Consider the following 24,713-nt stretch of genomic DNA (forward strand, 5'->3'; position numbering starts at 1 on the left):
CCTTTTCAAAATACAGAAAAATAGCGTTAATATATCTCTCGTATGCTCGAGGAAACTAATTCTAATGGCACGTACGGCCACATTATCACAGGAAATGAGGGAGACAAACGTTGAGTGGGAAAATGAACACTGCTCATAGTAACAACAATATGTAAAATGTGCTGGTAATAATAAATAAGTGGGAGAAGTTCTATTGATCCGCACTCTAGAAGATGATGTGAGAAAAGGATAGGGGAGTGGTAGATGTAAATCAAATGAACTTTCATGATATAAAGACAGTATATCCTGCGAGGTCACCCAGCCAGCACCACACACTTGCCAAAACATTCAGATCTCATTGGCACTCAAACTGGAGTAGAGATGACAATGAGTGATTATCTACCAAAAATAGCAGCCTCAGAAATATTAACACTTTTCAGAAATGCCACTGACCATATACATGAAAAAACCTGCACAGGTACCCACTTAAAATCCTGGAAAATTAGAATATGGTGCTTTTTCTGTCTCTTTCTCTGCTGCTCAAAGTTTACACCGCAACATTCAGAACATGTTTGGTTGTGAGGTAGGTTGTAATGTTGACTTTTGAATTGACTGGGATTGCTACATTTTCTGCACTGCTACGACTGCTGCTTGGAAAAATTGTTACTGAAGCATTCTCGTCATCTCAGAGGAACTTTGAATATGGCCTGGATCATGTCTATGACCTGCATCAGTCTGGGTGGAGCAAGTCATGGCACATTGCTTAAGAAGGAGTTAAGATGCCTAATTATAATTAAATATCTAGGGTCTACACGACTGGAAAACAGTAATCTTAATCACTTTCTCTTCTGTGGTTTTGAAAATTTTGCCTTTTATGGCATTTATAATTGTTGACATGTTAATAGTTTGGGAGAGGATTGAGAAAGAATAAACTTCACATGTCAGATGTTAGTACACAGAGTAATGTATTTCTGGAACACATGCAGTTGGTAGAAAATGAAGGTGATACAGGGGCCCGTGTGCAACAATACTTCTTAAGCTCTTCTCTTTTTGTAATGTTAAATAATATGTGATCCCTACATGCAATAATCTATTCCACCATTCAGTGGGTTGAAAAATTATTAATTTATACCTTTTTTTTTTCCCATTAGTGTGAGGTTTTAATGTTGAATCTTGAGTTTTGATGCATGGCTTATTGGATTGATGACAAAACCCAGCATGGTAATTAGCATACACAAGTACGAGGGAGCAGAGTGGAGCTTTCTGGGCAGCATTTTCTCATTTTCTTGCAAAAACAACCACACCAATTCCTCACGCTGTGTCTCAGAATTCATGAACGTGGAGAAGCCACTGACAAGTTTTTTCCAGTGCGGAAAGTTAATTTAATTTGCTAGTAGACTGGTTTTCATGCAAAAGCACTATGACATCTGACACGGCATGCTTGCTTCTGTGCCTTAAATTGTTTTCACCATTTCTTACGCCACCATTTGCTTCACTCCCCTTAATGGTTCAGTTACCAAATGAGATAGAGGAAAATAGTCTCATATCCCTTTAAAATATCCAGGAATAATTAACCTCTAGAATAAAATTTTGCCCTCCTTTTGGAGGAATCGTTAAGCAATAATGGAAACAATAGACTTTTTAATTAAACTTCACGGGGGAGGCAATTCTGGTATTTGCTGAGCTTGCCAGATGCCTCAGCAGCATTTCACAGAATCCCAGAATGTCAGGGATTGGAAGGGACTTCTAAAGCTCATCCAGTGCAATCCCCCCATGGAGCAGGAACACCCAGATGAGGTTACACAGAAGGTGTCCAGGCGGGTTGGAATGTCTCCAGAGTAGGAGACTCCACAACCTCCCTGGGCAGCCTGGTCCAGTGTTCTAGAAGTGTTTCCCACTTTTGCTGGCATTTTCCTACTTGTTCTCCCAGCCCCTCACTGAAGGTTACCTTTATTTTGGGAGTCTCAATGTTGACAAAGACGTTCCCAGGAAACTGAATTTCCGTCTCGCTCGCAGATGTTTTCTGGCTGCCAGTGTCACCTTGTGCCGCCTTTCTTATCTCAGCCAGGCAGATCAGGGAGCGGGGAGGGAAACATCCATCCTTTAAACTTTGCTCTGGGCATCGTCTCTCTGCTCGTATTTTCTCGTGACTCATCTGAATTCCTGACGTCTCCAGGAGCAAGCCAGGTCTTTGAAGGTATTTACATTCTGTTTCAAAGAGGTAGTCCTGTGAAATTTGGATCACCATTACGGAGCACTGTTCAGGAACTGGGAGGTAGAAAAACAGTGTTTTGAGGGAATCAGCTTACGAAAGGTCTGCAGGGGAAAGGACCAATAGAAGAAACACCATTAAGAATAATCTGTACAAGAGCACAGGCAAAACATAGAGTGAAAAGTGGACCAAAGAGGTGGGGCAGTAAATTAAGATGTCAGAAGTAAGGGAGCATAACGAGTTTATTGAGTCTGTTCTAGACACATGTAATGCTTGAATTATAGGAGAGAAAGTTGCTGGAGAATGACACACAGAAAAAACAGAGTTGTCAGAGCTGGAACTATATTTTGAAATTGGTGAGAGTGGTAAGACATTAAGTTGCAACCTGGTATACCAAGAGACTATAATAAAAGGAAATGACTAAAAATTGTATTATGAGATTATAACAAAAAGTGAGGTATACTGTCCCAACATGCAAAAAACCTTTATAGTTAAAGCTCAAAACAATTACTTACTGTATTATGAAAACTAGTTTCTTAAAATCAATAGGTATTTTAGTTGTCACTTACTTTTTGTGCGGTTATCCAAAAATCTCAGTTCCAACTTGTTCTTTGCCACCTACAGTAAAAATTTAAAATGAACTTATCCTATTCTTGTATTCTATGTATTCTTATCCTATTCTTGTATTCTATCACCCGTTTAAAGAATGACATTCAATTCCGTTATAATAAATACAAAAACCATACAAATATGTTTGGGTTTTTTTAAATTTCATGTAAGAAAAAATAATGTGTTATTTGAAAATTAGTTTTCAAGCACTGAGGCCTTAAATTTCTGACCAGGTGATTTTAATGAGAATCAGACTGGACTACTGCCAGGCATTACATGAAAAATATGCTCCTAAGTGTCTTCATTAAAATTATGAAAACAGTGCAGTTCAGCTAAATCTAAAAAACTTACCCCTAAGTAATCTTGCCATGACTTTTCATTATGGTGCATTAGTTTAAAGCACACATTGAACTCAGGCTAAATCAATACTTGATTTAAAAAGGAAGAATGGTGAGTTCTGTAAGACTCTAGAGGTGTCAGCACCTGTATGTGTCTTTCTTCCAATTACCGTGCATTGCAATAACAGAATTTCTACCCTCAGCTGTGTCACCGAGAAAACATTTGGTTGGTGTTTTCTACAGGCACAAAACCAAGCCCGATAAATAATACCTTAACATAAAATCTGTAAATCCAGCTGAGGCCCACAACTGTGTGAGGGTCATTTGAATAGCAGAATAAATAAGTGACCATTTTCTGACTCCGACCTGTTCATTTCTCAAATCACATAATTTGCGAAGTGCCGAGTTTTCCCTTCCAAATCTTCCATCATCAAAAGTGCACCCAGCAGAGTCTGATCTAATCCTCCCAGGAGTTAATTTCCATTGAGCTGAGCAAAACGTTCAAGACTCCCTATTTTCATCTTTCATTTATAATACGAGATTTTAGAATGGATTTCACAGCAGAAGTTTTTGCTCTGTGTGTTTTTGTAGCTTTATGAATATCTACGAAATCTCACTCAAATATCGCCAGATGAAGTTTTATTTTTATGCCTTTTCCAGTAATATTAATTAAAAAAATTAGCATTATGTTAATGCATAATTAAAATACTAATATTACATAAATGTTAAACAGCTCGATGATTTGTAGTCTGAACTACACCTGCAGCCTTCGGCACTGTTGCTATGGAACAGCCATCAATACCTGGGAGTTCTTGGGAGAGAGTTCAGTTTTTCTTCCTAATTTCTCCCTTACACATTTTCTGCTCTCAGACTCAACTCTGTGGCCTTTTGGGGGAATATTTTCCTTTCTGGACATACACATTTCAGTGCTGTGTCCATGGAAACTGGAGTCCCAAATAGGCAAGAAAACCAGAACAGCAGTTTTTTGCCTCCTCCAAGAGCCAGCACTTAGCCCCAAATCATCTTCTGCACTTTGCTTATCTTCCAGATAATTGTTCCTTTCGAACTATGTTTTTTTTTTCCTGAAATGCTTTAGTTTTCATCTTAGTTTTCAAGTATTTTTTAAGGCATAAAGATTGATTACATTCTCCTCCTTTCTTTTTGGCTGCCATTTGTCACTGTTGTGAAAAACATCAGAAGGAAGGCTACTTCTATTAAATGGGAAACACTATAATTCCCATGCAATCTGTCCTTGTATAAGAAGAAAAAGGAAGAAATAGCCTTTCCTCCATGGCTAGATTTGATTTCCCCACATAAATCCACACCTTCACACACCCCACCCACACATAATTTCATAGACACTACCAAGTTAGTGAAATGCCATGGTCTGCAAGCAAATATTTTAGAAACAATTGCGTTAATCTTGTGAATGGCACCCTCTGATTAGCTCTCTTATAATCAATCACACTGATATCTGATTCACAAAAGCTCATTTGTGCCTCTGTAAAAGCAATTAGATGGAGAACTTAAAAGAACATATTAAAAGGTTTGAATACTTGGAGAGAGTAATTTAAAAATATTAAAAGGAAATTACTTTTTAATTTTATGTATTCATCTATTTGTAAGTTAATGAAATTAATGAGGCAAGAAATGAAATGGAAATTCCACAACTCTGCATTTCTATAGTTAGTTTGCTTGCCAGGAGCAATCCCAGAAAAGCCATATTTACTACCAGTCTACAGCTAAAAATAATAAACAGTCTAATTGAAAGAGTATTTCTATTACATATTTTGCATCTTTTCTGTCATATAATCGACAAATATCCTAAATATCTCCTTGAAGGAGTCTCTGCTGGCCAGCATGAGGCCAAAACCCTACTGTAAAAGTGTATAAAGTGACCTTGGGAAAATCAAGCATTTTTACTAATATTGTTTTTTCCCTTCTGCTCAGCTTTCGATGTTAACATAACTTTGAAATGAATCATCTGAGGAACTGAAAGCTGTGCCCTAAGAACTGTGAAAAAAGCAGTTTTTAGAAGATACCCATGTACTTTGTTTTCTTCCCACTGCTACAGATGAGGGAAGATTTGCTCATTTCATTCACCTTAGCTTGGAAAAATCAGCACAATCAAAACAAATACAAGAAATAGGCTGGAACTCAACCTGTAGTTCCTTTGCAGCCATGGAACATTTGTAAATTTTGATCAAGCACCCAAGCTATGGATTAAATCTGATGATTGATTAGAGCAGGTAGGCTAACGAGATAGCTGGGGAGCATGTCCTGCTGCTGACATCTTCTTGAGATGGGTGGTTCTTGGTAGGCTGCCATCATCAGCCCTTTTCCTTTAAAAAAAATAGATCACAATTCCCTATCCCAGCTCTGGGACACACTAAAACATACAAGGAATTAATACTTACAGACGCAGGTTGGGTTATACTGCTCATAGCTGGTTTTGCTGTAGGCAAGATCACATCTCTGGATGAGGGTGGGTTGTGATACGAAATAGGAGTCTCTGAACAGGCAGTAGCAGAAAGTTTTGGGGTTTTTTATTCCCTAAAAAACATGGGCAGAGAGTGTAGACACAGAGTGAGGGAGTAAAAACTGAGAGCGCTGAAATGAAGCAGAAATGGGAACCACTGCCCTCGAAAATTCTCCTCATAAATGCTAGGAAGGTCATTAAGGAAAACCTTATTCAAGTAGGTATTAATATTTGACAAATATCTGAATATCAGGATCTGATTTGTGTGAACGTACTTGAAATGAGAAACTTGGGGTTTTGTTAAGCAAATTATGACAATTTCTATAAGAGCTCACATGTATCAGAAGACTGGGAAGAAGCCTTGGACTTTCTGCCTATGTCCTTAACCTCTAAACAAGCCAATAATCCAGTCAGAGCCCTGGTGTTAATTGCTTTAATATCGAATGTGTATGTTAGTAATTGTAGATTGCAATTCAGAAGTGGAGAAAGACTAGATTTTTCAAAATTCTTCAATGAGCTTTCAAGCTCATTTCCTGATGAATTTGAAAGAAAAGCAAGTCTGACGCTACTGCTCATGAAATCGGTGGGAGTCACTTGGTTGAACTCCAAGCTCCTTTGGGAACACCCTTAGAAGGAACAGGAAGGGAAACATGTAAAGCACCAAAATCTGGATGATTACATCTAAAGTAAAAGGGAGTCATTTGAAGAAATTGACATCAGTAGCCTTTAGATCTTGATAGGAGCAAAATGAAAAGATAACTTTCGAGAAAAATAGAAAAAAACTACATCAGGGCTGGTGTCCCACACTAATATATTACCCACTCAGAACATATTTTGCTTTTACTGGAAGCTGTGAAATACTTAATTAAAAAGATCATGTTAGCAAGAAGTCTTTTTATTAGTTATATCTAATCACAAGCAATTACTGTAGTATTAAGCAGGCAATATACCAAAAGTGTCATTTATTGTTATAGGATTCTATGTAGATTAAAGCTCAGTTTAATAATACCAACAGTGGTGATAATAACTATAATTAACAAAGCATTAATAGGAAGCTTTTGACACCTTTCCCCCTCTTGTCCTGCCCAGAAGAAATCTTTCTGGCAATTTTGGGTCTCCAATTGCACTGCCAGGACTTGGACAGATAGTCAATAACTAAGTTGCAGCGTTGGGGTCTCACCCCATCAAATATGAATGTCTTCAAACTTCTCTATATCAAAAACAAGGTGGATGAGCAGCTTCCTTTTGCTTTGAAGAGGTTTCCTTACTGAATACTTTGCTGTTGCCCCCCCATCCTTGGAAACCAGGATACACATGGCTGTTGCAGGGGGTCCCGTCAACGCACCTGGGACCCCAGCCTGCAAACCCTCTTTGCATTGATACCTTTCTTTAGGGTGAATATTTAAACTAGATTTTTTTTTTGTTTTCAAAGTCACTCCTCTAGAACGAATGGCTGAAGACAGACATACAGCACTTCAAAAGAAGCCGCCATCTGTCTGGAGATGCTCATTAGTTGCTCTTGCTTTGGCTGGGGTAACAAAGCCATCAATCTGGATTTCATAATAAAAACATGTAGGTATTTCTTCATTTTCTCCATTACTTTTACACATAGACCTTGATCTTAACAGTCTCTCCTGTATCTTGTTTCTTTTCTGTTAAGCAAGTATCCATTATCTCACCTCACCTGTGAGTTTCCTTCTCTTACTGGTCTCATGGTTGATCGGGAGCTACCTATAATTAAAATATCGCTTCTCCTTTTTAGTTCTTTCCTCCAACCTAAAGCTTTTTTTTTAAAAAAATGCCTCACACAGGGATCCTTTATAATTTCAAAGACCATTTAAAAATTATTCCCAGATCACCCTCAGGAGGTCAGTTAAGTGTTCCCCTGTGATTCTGTGCCCAAAACAGCGGGCATGTTTCAGATCTGATGGAGATCCATGTGCCAGTATGGTTATCAAGCTTCAACTATTTTCTCTTATCTCTAGAGAAAACGGTGCAAATGACAGACTACACGGGATGCAGTATCTATCGAAACATCCAATTAATGAACAATTTTAGCCCTCTACCCAGAATTCATAAATTCTGCATAACCAACACTGCTAAGGCAACTGTGAATATATGTGGGTAAGTGCAAGTGCTTATGTAAGTAAAATAAACAAAGCAGCAGAAGACATTATATGTTTAGCAACACTAAAATAAATCTCCAAAGTAAAAATTGGATTTAGTACACATTTATCTGAAGACAGAATTTGGCCTAAGGTGTCCAAAAACCTTTAAGCATGTTGACAGTGCACAGTAGAAAAATATGTATTGTCCCTGTTTGCAGCAGCCCACCAGCCACATTGAAAATATCAGGCCCTGCTCTGCAATGAACTATGAACTTGACTTTGGGAGGGTTTTGGATGCAACTGGAGTCAGTTGCAAGATTAAAAATATTCTACCAAAAGAAATCTATTACTGTATATTTTATATTAGATTTGAAGGATATATCCTATGAAAGTTCAAAACCAGCCAAATTTTATACTTTCTTGATAATCTTTTGTGTTATTTTTACAGGGAGAGATTTTGATGTCAGTGTCTGTCAACCAACAAAATATCTTCATTTTCTCACCCCTGTCATTAAACATAGAGTCATACTTTATTCTTTGATGCATTCTCATTGAAATTGGCATAGGTGATACAAAATATATTGGCATCTACATCATTTTAGGTGCATCAGTGCATCCTTAGGTATTTATTTTGTAGTTCTCATTGCTATCTTGTGTCTTTCTTGGCAGCAGCTTTCTCACCTCTGCTCACATCATTGTCTAATACAATTAATCAACAGGAAGCGCTGGTCTGTACAGTCACTGACTCATAAATATTACAAAAGCTTTGTAACTGCACCCTGACAATATCCAAATAATGATATCAAAATGTATTTCTATTAATCATGCAGTTACTTCTATGGAACCACAAGTACATCATTTTTTCATGGAAAAAAAATGGACCTTTTCGGTAGAGCTTGATTTCCAGAGAAAGAATTCACTGTAACTCTCCATTTTTGCTTGTTCTTCATTTGTGTCATGGATGATTATATTCAGAATATGGAAATTGTAATGACTGAATTTTGTTTTCAATGGCAGTTTGAGATGGAACTATCTGAATCTGCTCAGTTCACAGTAAATAACAAATTAGCTTTGTCTTACAAAATAAAATAAATAACGGGTTCTAACTTTATCAAGAAGAAGTATGGAATGTTTTCAAAATGTTAATTTAGAAAATTGGATGCTTACATTTATTTCATGCGTTTCAGGCTGATCTGCAAGTAGAATCACTTGTTAACCAAAGCAGAACAGAGAAGTAATAAATTTGCAGAAATAATTAGAGTAAACCTAACCAACAAAAAAATACATATTTTTCACTTAAAAAATGTTTAGCAATAGTGGGAGAAGTCCATGTGAATTCCTGTTTTTCTGTTTTCCACTACATTGTCAACTTTTGCAGTGTGGTCTCAGCTCTGCCAAAGTCCATAGCAAAACAAAAAATCCCTCACTGGACTAATATGAAGCACTTTGTGAAAAATGTGGCACTGCAAAAATTAAGACCTTGAAAACTGAAAATACTTTTTCTTTTGTCCTTTTTCTCTTGTTATTACCTCTGTGAGCCCTCAGAAACCTTCAGCTTATTTTTCAGGGACACATTTCTGGCTCTATTCTTTTAACTGTCCACCAGTGCAGAAGACAACACTTACCTTCTTATTTCAAAGCAGAGATTTGGAGCTATTATTTACCCATAAAAGAGACATAATATGGGCAGCAGCAGCCAGTAACTGTTGTCATGATCTGCACATTTTGCTCCAAAATATTCTAGCCTTTGGAATAAAATAATTGCTGGAGCTGGAAAAGCCCTTCATTCGCAATCCCCTCAATAAGACTGAGATTTTTTTAGCGGTCCCTGCCAATAAGACAGGACATTTATTTTGGCCAGGATTCGTATGTGTTGACAAGTGAATGAGCAAAGCCCTCACTCACTTTACACAGGGCATGAAATATTCCTGTCAAAGGGTAACACTGCTAAACTAGGTCTTGGGCTGATTTTAGGAGGTGAAGAATGCTGTATAAGCATGAATCCTTGGAGCAATTAAATCCTTCCAAAGGCAGCCATGTAACAGGATTTAATCTAGAAAAAGAAGTAAAAGACCTACATTCTTGGGTTGCATGAGAGATAAAGCTCAAATTCTGCATTTTTTTTTCTTTTCCCAAGAAATTTTTTGAAGAATATCCACTTTATTCAACTGCCAGGTCTAAAGCTTTCCAAGATAATATAGTTCTTCCTTTGATCCTACTTTGGCGCAGACACAATATGTCTCATTGTAATCCGAATTCTCTCTTTTGTTTCATGTTTAACATCAGACATCATGATGTTTAAAAGTCCCTGTTCCATCCAGGTCTCACAAAAATGCCTTCTCTGCATCTTTTTGTGCTACCTCTGGAACTGGCAGGTCTCACAAGTGGAAGATGCTGAACTCTGAACCTCCAATTTTACTACGTTTTTTTTTTAAAGTTTCCCTGTCCTACAGCTTTTGGGTTCACAAATCTGGAGTTTGAGCCCGTAAAACACTCTCCTTCCTCACCTTCTGAAAAACACCAAATATATGCATGTCTATGATCTGTGTTCAGTTCTCAAACAGTCGCACTTTAGGGAGCAACTTAATTCTGCTAGCTCTGAGGTCAGATAGAAGCTCAGCCTTACCTCCAGAATCGCCCGCTAATACATCAAGACTGTCCAGCTGAGGTTGCTGCCATGAACTCAAGCCCTCAGATTATCCACCCTGACAACCGAGAAGTCAAGCTTTAAATCTAGGCTCACCATCATTGACTACAGCTAGGATTTACGACTGAGCTTCTCTTAAATGCTTGTACCAATGAATCATAATTGCTCTTCCGAGACAAGTTGGGTTTTGCTATTCAGATCTTTCCACCGCGAAATCAGCTGGGTGCCCTTACAGTCACATTTTCAAGAAGTTTCACAAATTTGCTTCATATAGAGATTAAATATTAACCATCTGCAACACAGCAGGGTCCAGTCCTGCCCACAGAGCAATGTCATGGTGCCCAGTAAGGGGTGGTTTTGGAAAAGAAATCCACAACAAACCAGCCCATCACTATGACTGACAGATTCAGATGGCACAAGAACAGTTTTGTAAGTGACTGTGAATTCTTGGTGCTGTATATCTCTTGTTGGAAGGTCTTATATAGACTTATACAGACTTCTAAAGACTCATATTTCTTCTCTCATCATAAGTGACCACAACTATTGCTTAGAGTTGTTTGTCCTATATAGGCTTCAACTCATTGCATAAAGTCACATATTTTTTGTGTTAGCTTGCATTTGTATTTGAGGCAACCAGGTTGAAACCATTCATATTTCCCTTGAAAAGTGGTGATTTAGTTAATTATTGTTCTTATTTCCTTCTGGAGTTTGTTACAGTTTTGTGCTTGGCACGGAGCTTTCTCCCAAGAAAGGTGTTTCCTACCTACGTGAGATAAACAGCTACAGCAGAAAGTTTCATTGCATCTTGGCAGAAAATCTGTCAGTTATATTGCTCCTCACTAAGTTTTGATTACACTTTTATGTATTACGGACTCAGGTTTTTCTGACTACCTTGAAATAAAACAATATAATTTAAAATTTGTTTTTGTTTGCATTTCACTGCAACAATTTTAGTGAGAGTGGACACATCTGGATCGTAGAAGAACCTTTGCATGACTGAGAATCTAACATATTTTTCTGAGTGCAAAAGCATGGCCTGTTTTTGCCTCACTTCTTCAGATGAATATAAATGAGTGGGTCAGATGAGAATCTTTATTCTTTTTTTTTTCAAATATCTACTAATGGAGCAGTTGTCAGAAGGCTGAGTCATAATGTAAATGTGTTTCTGACCAAAGGTCTGACTATTCCATCACACTTCAAAGTATCCAGATAAGTACATATAATCTACATCTACTCCAGGTATTCAGCAGACTCCTGTAATTCTCTCAAGAGCACTGCTGGAAAGAAACAAGCAGACATGGAGAAATTGTTGGTGTAAATTTTGATCTAACTGAACTGAAGGTACTACTTCTATTATAGGAGGAAAGCTGCTTTACAGAGGCCAAAAACAATTACAGTAAAATATACTATAGTATATCTTTGACATCAGAAAGGTGTGTAATGAATATCTATTTTCTGCATAAGCAGTGTCTTCTAAGAGGATACTTAAGTCTATTCTTTTTGATATATAAAAGAGGGGAAAAAAGCCACCAAAGGAAAAGGGAAAAAGTGAAGGAGGGAGTAATGGTATTAGTACAAAGAAGAACCAGGGCATTGGGATGAAAATCCTCAAGTAGTTTACTAAGAAGTAAACTAACAGAAACAGAACTGCAAATGATATATTAAATTATTAATACATAGTGAAATCACACAAGATGCATGGCAAGATTTAGCATTACTCAGTTAAGTACAAAATGTATCAAGAACTGTAGTGTCCCTTCCCTTGGAGAGTATGTATCAGTCATAATTTTTACTCAAATTTAATGGATTCCACATACTTCTCTAACTACATTTATTCTAGATGGGTGGATGAAAGGAGGTCAGAGGTTTAGTAAGTATGTGGGAAGGTATCTAGTAAGTATATAGGAAAAGAAGGGACAGTTAGCAAACAAAAATAACAGTGAGAAAGAAGATGTTAAAAGAGAGAATTACAAAGAGAGGCACTGGGATATTTAGCAGCTTCTGCAAATACAGAAATCATTTGAAAAGAACTTATAAACCTTTTTACATAGGAAAGGTCTATTTGGTCAAATCCTCAAATCAATCTGTGCATTCCTGTAGATCTACACATCTTCCTTCCACAATTTCAAAAGATATTTAAAAAAATAGCCTCAGTATCTATTTTGTTAATGTTAATTGTTGTCAAAGACCCTGATCAGTTTTGACAGCCATGGTACATTTATATGCAGCCTCTCAGCTGGAAAGGAGCTGAAGAAGAAGGAAGGATTTTTCTAGACTAAACTGCTAAGCCACAAGTTTTTGGCTGTGCAAACAGGCTCTGACTCTCAAGTAGGTATGTGCATGTGCTTGCACAGTGCTTAAAGTATTTTTAGCTTTGGATTGCCACCAACTTGTAAACTTTCTGTGTGCCTGTGCACATTAATTCTTTTTCTTACTGTAAACTTCCTCACCTTTGGGGAAAAAAATAGCTGGAGATTATGTTAGGGGAGCAAACACACTTAGCCCTAGGTCTAGGTCAAACATTGACTCGGAGAAGCAATAATTGTGTCAGTAAATTATTTCTGGCACAATATCTGTCACCTGTTTCAACACAGTTGAAGGCAAACATGCCCATTCCTCAGCTTAAACAAACCTGGCCTCCATGCTGCTGAGCTGGCAAGAGATGGATACATTTATTTTCTCCTTTTTTTTTTTTTAATTGAGTTTTAAAAATCTTTGTTGCCAGGTTTCAACAACAGCCGTTATAAGCTCTGGGTTTGGGTGGTTTTTTTTGCATTTGTTTGGTTTTGTTTCATTTTTCCTGACAACTTCTGGTTTCTTCTTTGTTTTCTGAGGGGAAATTCAAGGGCACCCCTTTGCTGAAGGGTCCGTATGTCTGTCTGAGGAGGACTTGGGGAATCATTAGTGACTAGCAGAAGAAATACTCAATGCAAGTATTCGTGTAAACATCAGGAAATTAAAATCCTACGTATTGTTAGCATTATTGTATAGAAGAAGAATAATATTGGATAGATGTATCCCTACATCTGTTCTGGATAGCTCAGCTTATACATATAGTTCAGGACTCGCTGAATGCAGCAGCTGCTTCTGTTGATGCTTGTATAATACCAGTATAATGCTTAACAGCAGAGTTATTATTAGTTTCTTCTCAGTGTGCTTCTCACTTTACCCATTTCTGAAGTTTTTTGAACCAATCTTGTTATTTTCCATCCTAAATGAAGAAGACCAGATGGATAAGATGGGCCACAGACAGCTTTGAAATTTTGCTGTATTCTCCAAGGAAGGGATGAAATCCTGCAGTTTTATCATTTATGAGTGGCTTTTTACTTACACTGCCTCATACCTAGACTTCATTAATGACTAAAAATCAAAGACCCTGTAGCAAGCATTTATCTAAACCTTAGTGAGTCAAAAAAAAAATGTGTATTTCGGAAGAGGAGGATAACAATATCAAATAATCCAGAGTATGCTGCATCGTAAGAGTATCAGCTGTGGATCTGCATATAAATAAGAAGACACATAAAACTTTATAGCAAATGTCTTACTAATATTCTAAATTACCAGCAAAGTATAAAAAATTACTTTGCCTATGTCCTGTTAGCCAAGCAGGCCGAGGTCTAATGTTTTATCTTATACATTTATTTTAAGAATAGACTGTCTTTGAAAAGTATGCCAATGCAAAAATAATGGCTGCATGCAAAACTCTTAGCATAAAATGAAATTAGGCAAGAAATAAGGGAAATGATACAATACTATTTGAATGATTAAATCAGTGTAGGCTGGGGTCATGCTGCAATAAGGGAAGACACTGTATAGGCAGGACTCTATTTTCCCTTCCTTTAGAGAGGACCGAAGTTTATTTGACTCTCGTATCTTAGCAATACAAGTATCACAGTGGAATGTTATCTTTCACTCTCATTTTAGTAGGAAATGAAAGCTGTTCCTCTTGAATGCAAGTCTTGCTACTGCGACCCATGCGTTGAGTTCTGATTATTTGAAAAGGCTACACCGCTCGTCACCTCCGCAAATGAAATTATCAAGGGCAAGCATATCTCCCCCATTTAATCATGGAATCATAGAATCATTTTGGTTAGAAGAGACCTTTAAGATCATCGAGTCCAGCTGTTAACCTAACACTGCCAAATGTTTTAGCAGAAACAAATACGATTTTGTAAACAAGCTCTCCTCATCTACTGGTCTTTTACCCCTTCTCTGTACATATTCCAGTCTGAGTTCACCTTATCTGGACATGGACAACAAGCAATGTATGCAGCAACTCACTTCTGAGACTTATTCAGTAATCTAAATATTTCGTTATCTTCACTAGAAAAAGGCTGCAGTTGCTCTTATTCTAATACCGTACAGAGCCGCCCATATGCAGGATGCAACTGAATACCTCATGTTATATTTTTCCATGTCAAACTGATGGCTTCATCATCATCATCTCTACCTGAACTAACAATTTTCCACATTGTATCAAATCAGGTATTTTGCTGAAAGCCAAAACCCAATATATCAATTTACATTTCCTGTTTTTTCAAAAATATGTGATGTCAAAAAAAAAATCATTTTGATTTAGGTATAGTAAATTTATGGAGCATTTTACTGCATTTCCTCATATGCATTTTTTTTTTTTCATTCCAGATGAGATGGAGATGAGCCCAGCAAATGTACAGCAGTGGTTTCACATCTTGCCTCAAACCTTTTTTTCTCAAGGCCGCCTAAGAGTTGAAAAGGATACATTGAAATGTCTATGCAATGTTTGTGTGGAGTTGCATGTCAATAGATAGGATTATTTAAGATTTTTAAGTCTTTAACTTATTAATTACTTACATAGTTTAGCACCCATTTCAGCTTGAAAAATTCAAAACAAAATTAGGCTAAGAACAGGGTTTTAGACCGTGCATATGCAAATTGTTGAACTCATTGCTCTCAGATAATATACAGGGGAGCAGTTTAAAAATATTTAAAAGGAATGATTAGCCATTGGTAGGGATGGAGTGAATGTTGACTGAACATTAAATAGAGACATAACGAAGCTACAAACCCTTGTGCTTCAGGCCACAACAGTTAACTGCAGTGCTTAGCAGGAAAATACTGTTATGGCTGGGTCTTCCCATCACCAGTGGGATTATTCTAATTTCTTCTCAAACATCAAGCAATGCCTAAAGTGGCAAAGGATACTGCAGTAGATGGACCACAGAACAGTTGTGATATTCCAAAAAACAAACCTAGAAAATCAAACCTCATCACTTTAAACCTCTTAATCTACCCTACCATTTATTCTGCCTATTCTGTTTGTAAACTCCATTAAAGTGCATTAACAAACTATAATACTGAAGGCAGACAAGAAATCTAATTATCCTTAGTCGCAAAGCACCATATGCTTCTTTTAACTTCAAATAATAGACTGAAGAACATTAGTATTTTAAATGAATCTTTGATGAAGTTGAACAAGAGAGAGGAAAAAAATAAGCTAACCAATATATTCCAGATACATTGTTTTTTACTAGATGGGTTTACTTTTTCACATACTTATTTTGCAGCATACTAAAGGGTAAATGAAAACAGGTGACATGGTTAGTGACTTTTATGTCAGACATCATTTTGCTTCCAGCTGTGGCCCTGAGGAAGTTTTTGTTCAGGGTTTGTTTGTTTTTTTAAGTTATTATTACTGTATTTTTGGCATACTCATCTAGTTGCAAAAGCGCCAGATGTCTCCATTGACTTTTTGAATGAACAAGCAAACTAGAAAATAATAATTTTAAACCCCTTCATATATTGAACACACACAAAGGCTGCTCCTGCTCTTTGGGATTTGTTTCCCCCTCCAAAATGTTATACTGCAAAGAAATAAACACCACCCCAACCCACCCAAACAAAACAACCCCCAAAGCAATACCTTGTTGCGGCCGATGTCAAGTGTGGATCCACTGAAGATCCCTTATTCAGAAGGAGTGAGGCCAACACATTCCCTCCATCCTGCTGGGTGTCTGTGAGGCCAAATCAGCCCAGCCCAAGCCGGCACCTTCACCCAGGACATCACACTATGAATTTTTTGCTGAAAAAAAAATGTTTTTGCATAATTTTTTTCTGCTCTTCATCCTTTTCTGCAGCATGAGCCTTGTGTCAAATGTGTGTCCATTTTTCCAGGGGTATCTGCAAGGAGATGAACCCTCTTTACAAATGGCAACACTTCTGGTGATAAAAACAATGGTATGGAAAAATAGTTGCTTTAAATTTTCTTTTTTCTTCCTTCCTTGTTCACAAGTTTTACGTGAGAGTTTCTGAGGGAGCCAATGTAGTTTTACAGTTCTTTCTATGATCTGCAGCTACCAGATATTCTTTAAATGCATGACTAGTCTTTTAGAGTAATCCATAAATAAAACATAAACAAATGGCTGTTTAGAATATTGAAGTTAGACTTAAAAAAAAAAAAAAAAAAAAAGGTCATTCTAGATACTTGGCAAGACTCGTTTTGTCTCCAGCTCGAAAGAAAACAGAAGCCATTTGGCATGTCCGCAGGGGTAATGAAGACATAAAGACATATGCATGGACTATAACGAGTACCACTTTGTGAAGCCACTGCATGCTTTTCCAGGGGATTAATGCAAGCCTGTAACTTTAACAGTGTCCTTGAAAGAAAAGTGAAATAGTTGTGTGGATATTTTGGTGCTGGGCTTCTCTCCCTTTCTCTGTACTTCCCAATCCATTGCTCATTTCGTAACACGTAGTTACCTGTGCTGAAATTGCACTCCTGTTTAGGAAGGTACAGATTTGGTAGAAATCTTATAAATTTGGTAGACATTTCAGAAATTACACTTTTATGTTACTGATGTGGCATGATGTGCTCATTTCAGATGACGTGTCTTTGCCTTTAGGTACAACAGAAACGATGTACCTTTATAGTTGAGATTTAGGGAAAAGAAGAAAAAGGCCTTCATACATGCACACACATGTGCTCTGGTTTTCTTTTAAAGGATTACTCACATTCTTTCCAAAAGAAGTTGGCAATACTTTTTCTCAGAAAGGAAATTAATTATAACAGCAACTTCTGGTTTCCTTAAATATATTAGTAATTTAATATTTGATATTGGGTTAAGATCTGAAAAGAGAAATAAAAGCTGTTAAATCTTTAACACATCACTTCAATTTCCTCAGAAAGTCTGGGAAAGCAATTCCATCTCTTCTATTCATTATACAAAGCAAAAGAGGATTATTTTAAATGTGTTCAGAGACCTTAACTATGCAATATCCTGGTGGAATTTGCATATAGTGAAGATTTGAGACCAAATTCTGCTTTCAGATAAAGCCATAGTAATATCTTTGACTTCAAGACTGGTTTGACTGAAAGCAGATCTTGTCCATGTCCTGCTCTGGCAGGTTTTTTGGGCAATATCTCCTTCCCTGCTCAGAGACCTGTTTGGATGGGTCAGTCCTGCTCCGAATGGAGGCTCAGGGACCATCAGTCATCTGCAATATGTTGTCATTCTGAGCGCAGCGAAGGAATTTGGAAACTCGATAAATAAATGTAATATTGGTTAGCTAAAGAATTTTACTCAAAGCAAAAATCCACACATTAATTTTTTTAAAATGGGTGCTAAGAATGCCTGTTTCCAGTTTCACCCACAGAAGGAGAGGCGTATCTGGCTAATATAATTTCCAGACTGAAAAGAAATATTTTCCTAGCTAAGCATTTCATTTGGTTCCTGACAGTTCATTCGAGATCCTTTGGGTTTTCATCTCTCCACTTCAAGTATATTATTCCAGATAATAGCTACACTATTTGCCATTTTTATCTCCTCCTCTCAGTGGTTCTATAAAAGTGCTTTTTGAATATATTGGTCTAAAGTGTTTCTTGCAGGGCTTTTGAGTGCACTGACAGGCACTCCAGCCAGTGGTGGCTGGAAGTGGGTCCTTAAGACACTTTTGACCTGTTTTGTTTCCCGTGTTATCAACTACAATTTCATGTCCTCACTTTAAGATTAGTCCATCAATACCAGTCTTAATTGCGTTTCTTTATAAAGTCTCTCTCCTGCATCTTCTTTACAATGATTCCTTTGCAGCTGGCCTTGCTTTTTTGGGCTGCATGTTCAATTTTCCTGGACTAATGAACCTTGTATCACGTCTGAAATGTGGAAAACACAGGGACAGTGACAGCATCCCCCAGTGGGGACACCATGGAAGGGACTTCCCTCTTCTGGTGTCTTCCACTTCTTTTAAATGTATGTCTTCTTAAATATATGGTTGAGGATCCAAATAGTTGAGGTGTCTCCTCATTGTACAGTTTTGAATCTCAGATATTTTAGAGAAAGATTAGGATGCTAAGAGCTGAAATTTTTATTTTGCTTCTTTCTTTCAGTTGGACTAGATGATCATTGTAGGGCCCTTCCAACTGAAAATACTCTATTCTCTATTCTGTTCTTTTTAATGGGTTCATTCCTAAGCATCATTTGCACTAGTAGCTCCCCATCCCGTCTTTGGGCAACAGCTTTTTTAAGTACCCTGTCTTCGCTGCAGAGCGATTCTCTGATCGCCAGGAAAGAAGAGAGAAACAGACAGTTTCCCCTGAGCTGTCATAAATATTTCCTGCCAGGAGCCCCATGATAAGATGGAGCTGGTGATTTCATTTTGCAGCTGCATTACAGAATGGCAAAAAGGAATTGTGTGGTGTTACTGCTTACAGAGCTCATAAAGCCCTATCGAGATCTCTGTCCCCACATGCCCATGCTAAAGAATGGATACGATAAAGCTTGGATATCATCCAAACCCTGCTTTCTGTCTCCTGTTTTCTGTTCTCAGCAGCCGAGCTTTTCAAATACATACTAGAATAATGTGAGCTCAGGAGATCTTTATTTAAACAAATAGAATTAGGTTGTATAGCTGCGTTGCTAATGACAGTTCCTGAAACACATTTAACAGCTATTTGATGTTATTATTACAGCTAAGTAGTTTTCATAAGGCCCCAGTTAAATATTTCTCCACTAACTCATCAAGACAAAGAGTTGACCTCAGCTTTCTTTCGGAGTTCATCAATAGAGCTCCTTGTGAAGCAGAGGTGCCGTTTAAAACAAAACAAATACAAGAACTTCCACCTCCTCCTGTTCCATATTAGCTAAACACACTGAGCCTGCAGGGCTGCCCATCCCCTGATGGCTCGTAATAGCCATTTTCATTCTATTTTTAAGGGTAAAGTTCTTCATAAAGGTGGGCTGCCTGCTGGGCTCCTGATGGATTTAAGAACTTGATATTCAGATTATAGTGGAAGTAGCTGAAGAGAAAGGAAAATATGTTCCAGTCTTGCTGTTGTGTTCAACAGAAGTCTAATCACATCAGGCATTTTTTTTTCAAATTAGCATTATTTGTGTTTAGCCTTCATTAGCACAGTTTAGATTAAGTAGTCGGTTACAGTAAACACTACACAAACCAGGACGTGCTTTGTTTTAAATGCCATAATATAAAAATCTCTTAAGCTTCTCTACAAAGGGGCATAAGGGCTATATATATTTATAGAGAGCTATGAAAAGGATGAGAAAGGAAAAAACAAACAAACCTAACCCAAACCAAGACAAAACCAACCAACCAAACAGACAAAACCCCACGTAAGATGAAGCTATTAGGAGGAAAGAAAAAAATTCTGCCATTAAAGAAGCTTCACTGCATTTCATCAGCAGGATGGAAATGTTTTGTAGCCGAGTATTTTCTTCAGAATATGCGGATTGCAAAGCACACCAGCCCTGATGCTGCCCTGGAGTCTGGGCTCAGTGCCTCCCATATCCAGAGGGACACATTCCTTACCGCCATGTGCTCCTCTCAGTGTGGGCACCCCAGAAAAACTGGGCTCATTTTCCTGCCCTTCCTGCATATAGGCTGAGAGAAAACACTGGAAAAACAGACACACATTTCCCTCACAGCACAGCTACAAGAGACCTGCATGGATTTTTGAGGATGGCGTATACATTATTTGGTGCAGGATCCCTCTGGTCTTGGAAAGCGCTCCTGGACCCAGGGAAAGGTTTGGGCTGCCAGGCGGATCTGGTGTCCCAGAGGGGTGGCTAGCAGGCTCTCCAAAAGGTTTCTGAGTTACATTAAGTTTGTCTAATGCCTGGAAAAGTCCTTCTACCCCACGTCCTGCTCGCAATAGCATTGCTGTTCATGTTGATCTGTGAAGGTGTCCTGTTATCCTGGTTGGCCTTATCCACGCCTTCTACTTGCCCTCTATACTTTTAAGCCAGAACTAATGTAAATCTATATTCTCCAAAACGTCAAGGCCCATTTCCTTCAATCTTCCTTTTGTGAGCATTAACTCCCAAACAGTGTGGGATACGTACGTTTTCCTGACTGGCACGCAGCTCTCTCTTCCAGTTCTGGATAAAATTAACAGCGTGAGCTGCTCTTCATTTTATTCAAGGTCGGATTTTTGCACCAAGCCCTTGTTGTCTGGAGACTAAAAAAGTCATCAGACACCTCTGGATGCTGTGCCTGGCTGCTGGTGATCCAGGGACCTTGTCAGCATCTGCCACAGGCTCGTCAGCACATGGCAATGTACCAACAAGCGGAGATGACGCTACAGCAGAACGAGTTAACCCAACACTGGCAGAGCAGGACACTGCTGTGAGAATCTCCAGATGCTCTCCATGATCTAAAGAAGTAACTACGGAAAATATGATTGAGATATGATTGAAGCCCTTCTATGGAAAATTTGAAAGCAACCAAGGGACCATACTCTGAGTTTATAGGCAGGCCACCGTGTACTGCCCGAGAGTGAGTCCTTCCAACATCTGCTGTGTCGAAAACTGAATAAGCAAAATGATGTTTGTCCCTTTGGGGGAAACTCTGAAAGCACTTTTACCTCTTTAATATACCAAGAGGTGTAAAAGATTTTGTGTTACCTTCAGATGTCAGCATCAGATTAGGATGTGATGACAGAGGACATAAGGTATTGCTGGACAGCAAAATGCCTCTGGCCACAAGCAAGCCTGTCGTCGTTAATTTTATCTCAGCCCCATCTCCCTGATTTGTCACTGGTTCTGAATTCTTCAATCCCTTCTCTCCATAAAAATGTCTAGCTGTCTCTTAAATTCATTTATGTCATTGCCTTTTATGACCTTACTTGATAACTTACTCTTTGTGTTTTCCATCCTGAGTAAAAAGCCCTGCCTGAGTGAATTCCCTCATTGCTCTTTATTTCCTAATTTTGAGGTTGTGTGGATGTCTGCCCTGGTTATTCAATTCATCACCAATATGAGCATTATTTTAATGGACGTTTATTTTTTCTCACTAGTAAAAAAATGGTTGTTTTGTTTTTTAAATAGTAGTTAATCTACTAAAAGATCTGTGGTCAGCCTTTTTCACATTTTTATGCCGGCTCTAAGTTTGGAAAAAGTTTTAAGAAACCTTACATTTACACCTGCCCTGGTTTTGGCTGGTATAATTTTCTTCCTAGTAGCTGGTATGGTGCTATTTTTGGTTTAGAATAAGAATAATGTTGATAACACACTGATGTTTTAGTAATTGCTAAGCAGTCAAGGACTTCTCAGCTTCTCTTGCTGCCAATGGGGAGGTGGGGAGTGCACAAGAAGCTGGGAGGGGGCACAACCAAAACAGCTGAGCCCAACTGTCCAAAGGGATATTCCACACCATAGGATGTCCTGATCAGTATATAAACCTGGGGGAAGTGGCCAGGGACAGTCACTGCTGGGGGACAAGCTGGGCATTGGTCAGCAGGTGGTGATCAATTGCATGGTGCATCACTTGGTTTTGAATATTCTATTATTATTATTATTCTCCATTTGCTGTCCTATAAACTGTCATTCTGTATCCCATGGGGAAGAGGGAGCAGGGGTGAGAGAGGCTGTGTGGGGCTTGGTTGCCAGCTGAGATTAAACCACGACAACAACATACGTATATATACTATACATATAGCAGAGGCCTATTACCAGGGTTGGGTATGGACCAGATAAACACAGCCCTCAGCTGAGCATCTAGCTTTGGCAAGTTTCTTCCCAACATAACTAGTCTTCTCCCATTTTCTATGGACTGTATATTTTAAACCATCCTCTGCTACTATGTCAGCCATCAACAGATGAGAACATAGCTTCTACAAAAACATTCTTCCCAGGCTGTCCTGATAATTTTTGCAATGCTTAGTATATTAATAAACTTTCAGAAGCAGTCACAAGAATACTATGTTCACCTCTACTCTTCACACCTCAGCTTGGGTTATTTGTAAAACTCTCTTGTATGCATTTTCCATTTGGAGACTTTGTGCTCCAGTCCAGCTCAAAAGACATTATTAAGACTCGGCCGTTCCATTTCTGTGCAGATTTCATTGTCCGTCATGGTCAATATATCTTGCCTTAATTTTCACAGAGTCCAGCCAGGTAGGTCATGGCCAGATTCTTCTATAATCTTTTTATATATTTAGAGACTGTAATGAGATCATCATCCAGTCTGCTTTTTCTTTCAGGCTAAATATGCTACAATTCTTGAGTATTTTTCTCCTCTATGGAATAAATTTAACTCCTTCCATTTCCTGTGCTATTCTAAAAACTGACAAAAATGTCGAAGCTCTAGGTGGTATTTCAGTCTTTGTAATTTTGAGTTTAGGCATGATTTTAAAAATACAGTGGGTCCAGCTTAGGTACAGTTCTTACACCTTTCTGAAGCAGAAAGATCTGTCTCCAGAACAATACTGAGTGTTACAGAAGCTGCCATTCGGGAGCACTAGTTAAAAACAAACCCAAACCAAACCAAAAAATAACTGCTCATCTCTCTATGTTGGCTATTTCTGCTGGTTATACTGGGGCCTGATGGTTATCCTTACTAGCATCCAGCTCACCAGATAGAGGGAAAGATAAAGGCTCAAAGTGTTCTTGCCCCTTTATTACAAACCACACTGACCAGAGCTTTGATAGGAAATGGAGTAAATCCTCAGCAAAACAACCCACGGTCTAGCCTGGCATACACAGGGTGCCCTCTTATAAAGGTATTTTTCTTTTACAGGCTTATTAATGAGGCGAAACTGAAACACCAAGCCTATGGATTGTGCTACAGCATAAAATAATAATAACCAGTTCTTCTTGTGTTATCTGTGGGCTAGTAATGAAATGACTGTGTCCTTCCTCGCAGTGTTTAGCAATATTAATTCCTATGGCCCTGAGTTATGTGGAAAGCACAAGCAGAGAACCCAGGGAAATGCTGCATTTATTCTGCAGCACTGTCTCATGGGGCTGGCATGGTTTCTACCATGGAAACATAATAATTTGTTCTGCTTGCAAGGAAGGAAAAAATAATTGGGAGGGAGGTGGGGGGGGAGTGATATTTACTGTATCTGTATAAATACGAACATTTTGATGTTGATTTTGGAGGTAGATGTGATAGGAATTGTCAGGCATATAAAAGAGTCATGGAGCTGATGCTCAGTAGCCAGGACAGGCAGCAGCCGCACTTGGGACAAGGTCACACAAGTGCAGGATAGTGGGCTAATGTCTGTATTGCTGCTATTTGCTGCAAGGCTAGCACAATAGACATGCACCATGTAGCACTTTAAAATATTTGTTCCTAGCTGTAATTTTGTGTATGAGCTGCAGCTGCTTTGCTTGGCTGCTGTATGTCCTTTTTTGTGTGTGTGTTTGTATAAAAACGGTAAAAAATTCTAAGCAAAAAAGAACCATATAATAGATCAAGCACCACAGACTTTTTTTTTTAATACTGGCAGATTGGAACTAGCCAAAGATGGTAGTTATCAGGAAAAAAATGGCTTGATTTGCTCAAGTCTGGTTGATCACGCGAGCATAGAGCTATACTTTCTCACATCCGTCAAACCATGCCTAAGATCTATTCCTGAAATTGTATCCAAGTGCTATTTGTTAACAATTTTACCGTGCTTTTTTTTTTAAACATTGCAAATGGTAATGTGTGAACAACACAAGGGATGATTATGGAAGTGCAAGTATCAGCTCTGTAGTTATGAGCAGGTTTACACTTCCATTCAAAGCCATACAGCCTTTTCTGCTCCAAAGATTTGACTGCAGTAAATGATGTGTTTGCTTAAAACAGCAGATGAAAAAAATTGTTTCAGGAATTATAAATCTGGATTAAACACATTTCTGTGCTAATTAATAAAACATCACTTAAGTATCATGTTGTGCTGTGCTTTTATACGCATCTCCCACATCCAAGAAAATAACTAGGGCAGAGATGGACTTTAAGCCTTATCTGTCTCTGCTCCAGGAGCCAAAACAGCAAGAGATATTATTTAAGCAGCCCACCCTGGAGATGGCAATGCTGGCCGGATTTCCTGAGACGATGTGTGTTTTGACTTTGCATGCTTTACTTG

At 38.3% G+C, this 24,713-nt stretch overlaps 1 long non-coding RNA gene across 7 annotated transcripts in view; it reads left to right on the plus strand.

The window, feature by feature from the left end:
• Positions 1–24,464, plus strand: part of LOC309441776 — a 35,305-nt gene extending 10,841 nt beyond the window's left edge. For 3 of the 7 annotated variants that reach the window (XR_014184463.1, XR_014184464.1, XR_014184465.1), the window contains 5 exons: positions 5,089–5,387; positions 7,050–7,189; positions 7,603–7,741; positions 15,017–16,588; positions 16,861–19,122. This is a non-coding gene — a long non-coding RNA (uncharacterized lncRNA). Of the gene's footprint in view, positions 1–5,088; positions 5,388–7,049; positions 7,190–7,602; positions 7,742–15,016; positions 16,589–16,860; positions 19,123–23,377 lie in introns of those variants that run through there. The other 4 variants (XR_014184466.1, XR_014184462.1, XR_014184467.1 and 1 more) reach the window with 4 other exon arrangements.
• Positions 24,465–24,713: the final 249 nt, after the last annotated feature.

The sequence above is a fragment of the Streptopelia decaocto genome (assembly GCF_964273445.1).
Source record: "Streptopelia decaocto genome assembly, chromosome: 6".
In the NCBI taxonomy this organism is placed as follows: Eukaryota; Metazoa; Chordata; class Aves; order Columbiformes; family Columbidae; genus Streptopelia; species Streptopelia decaocto.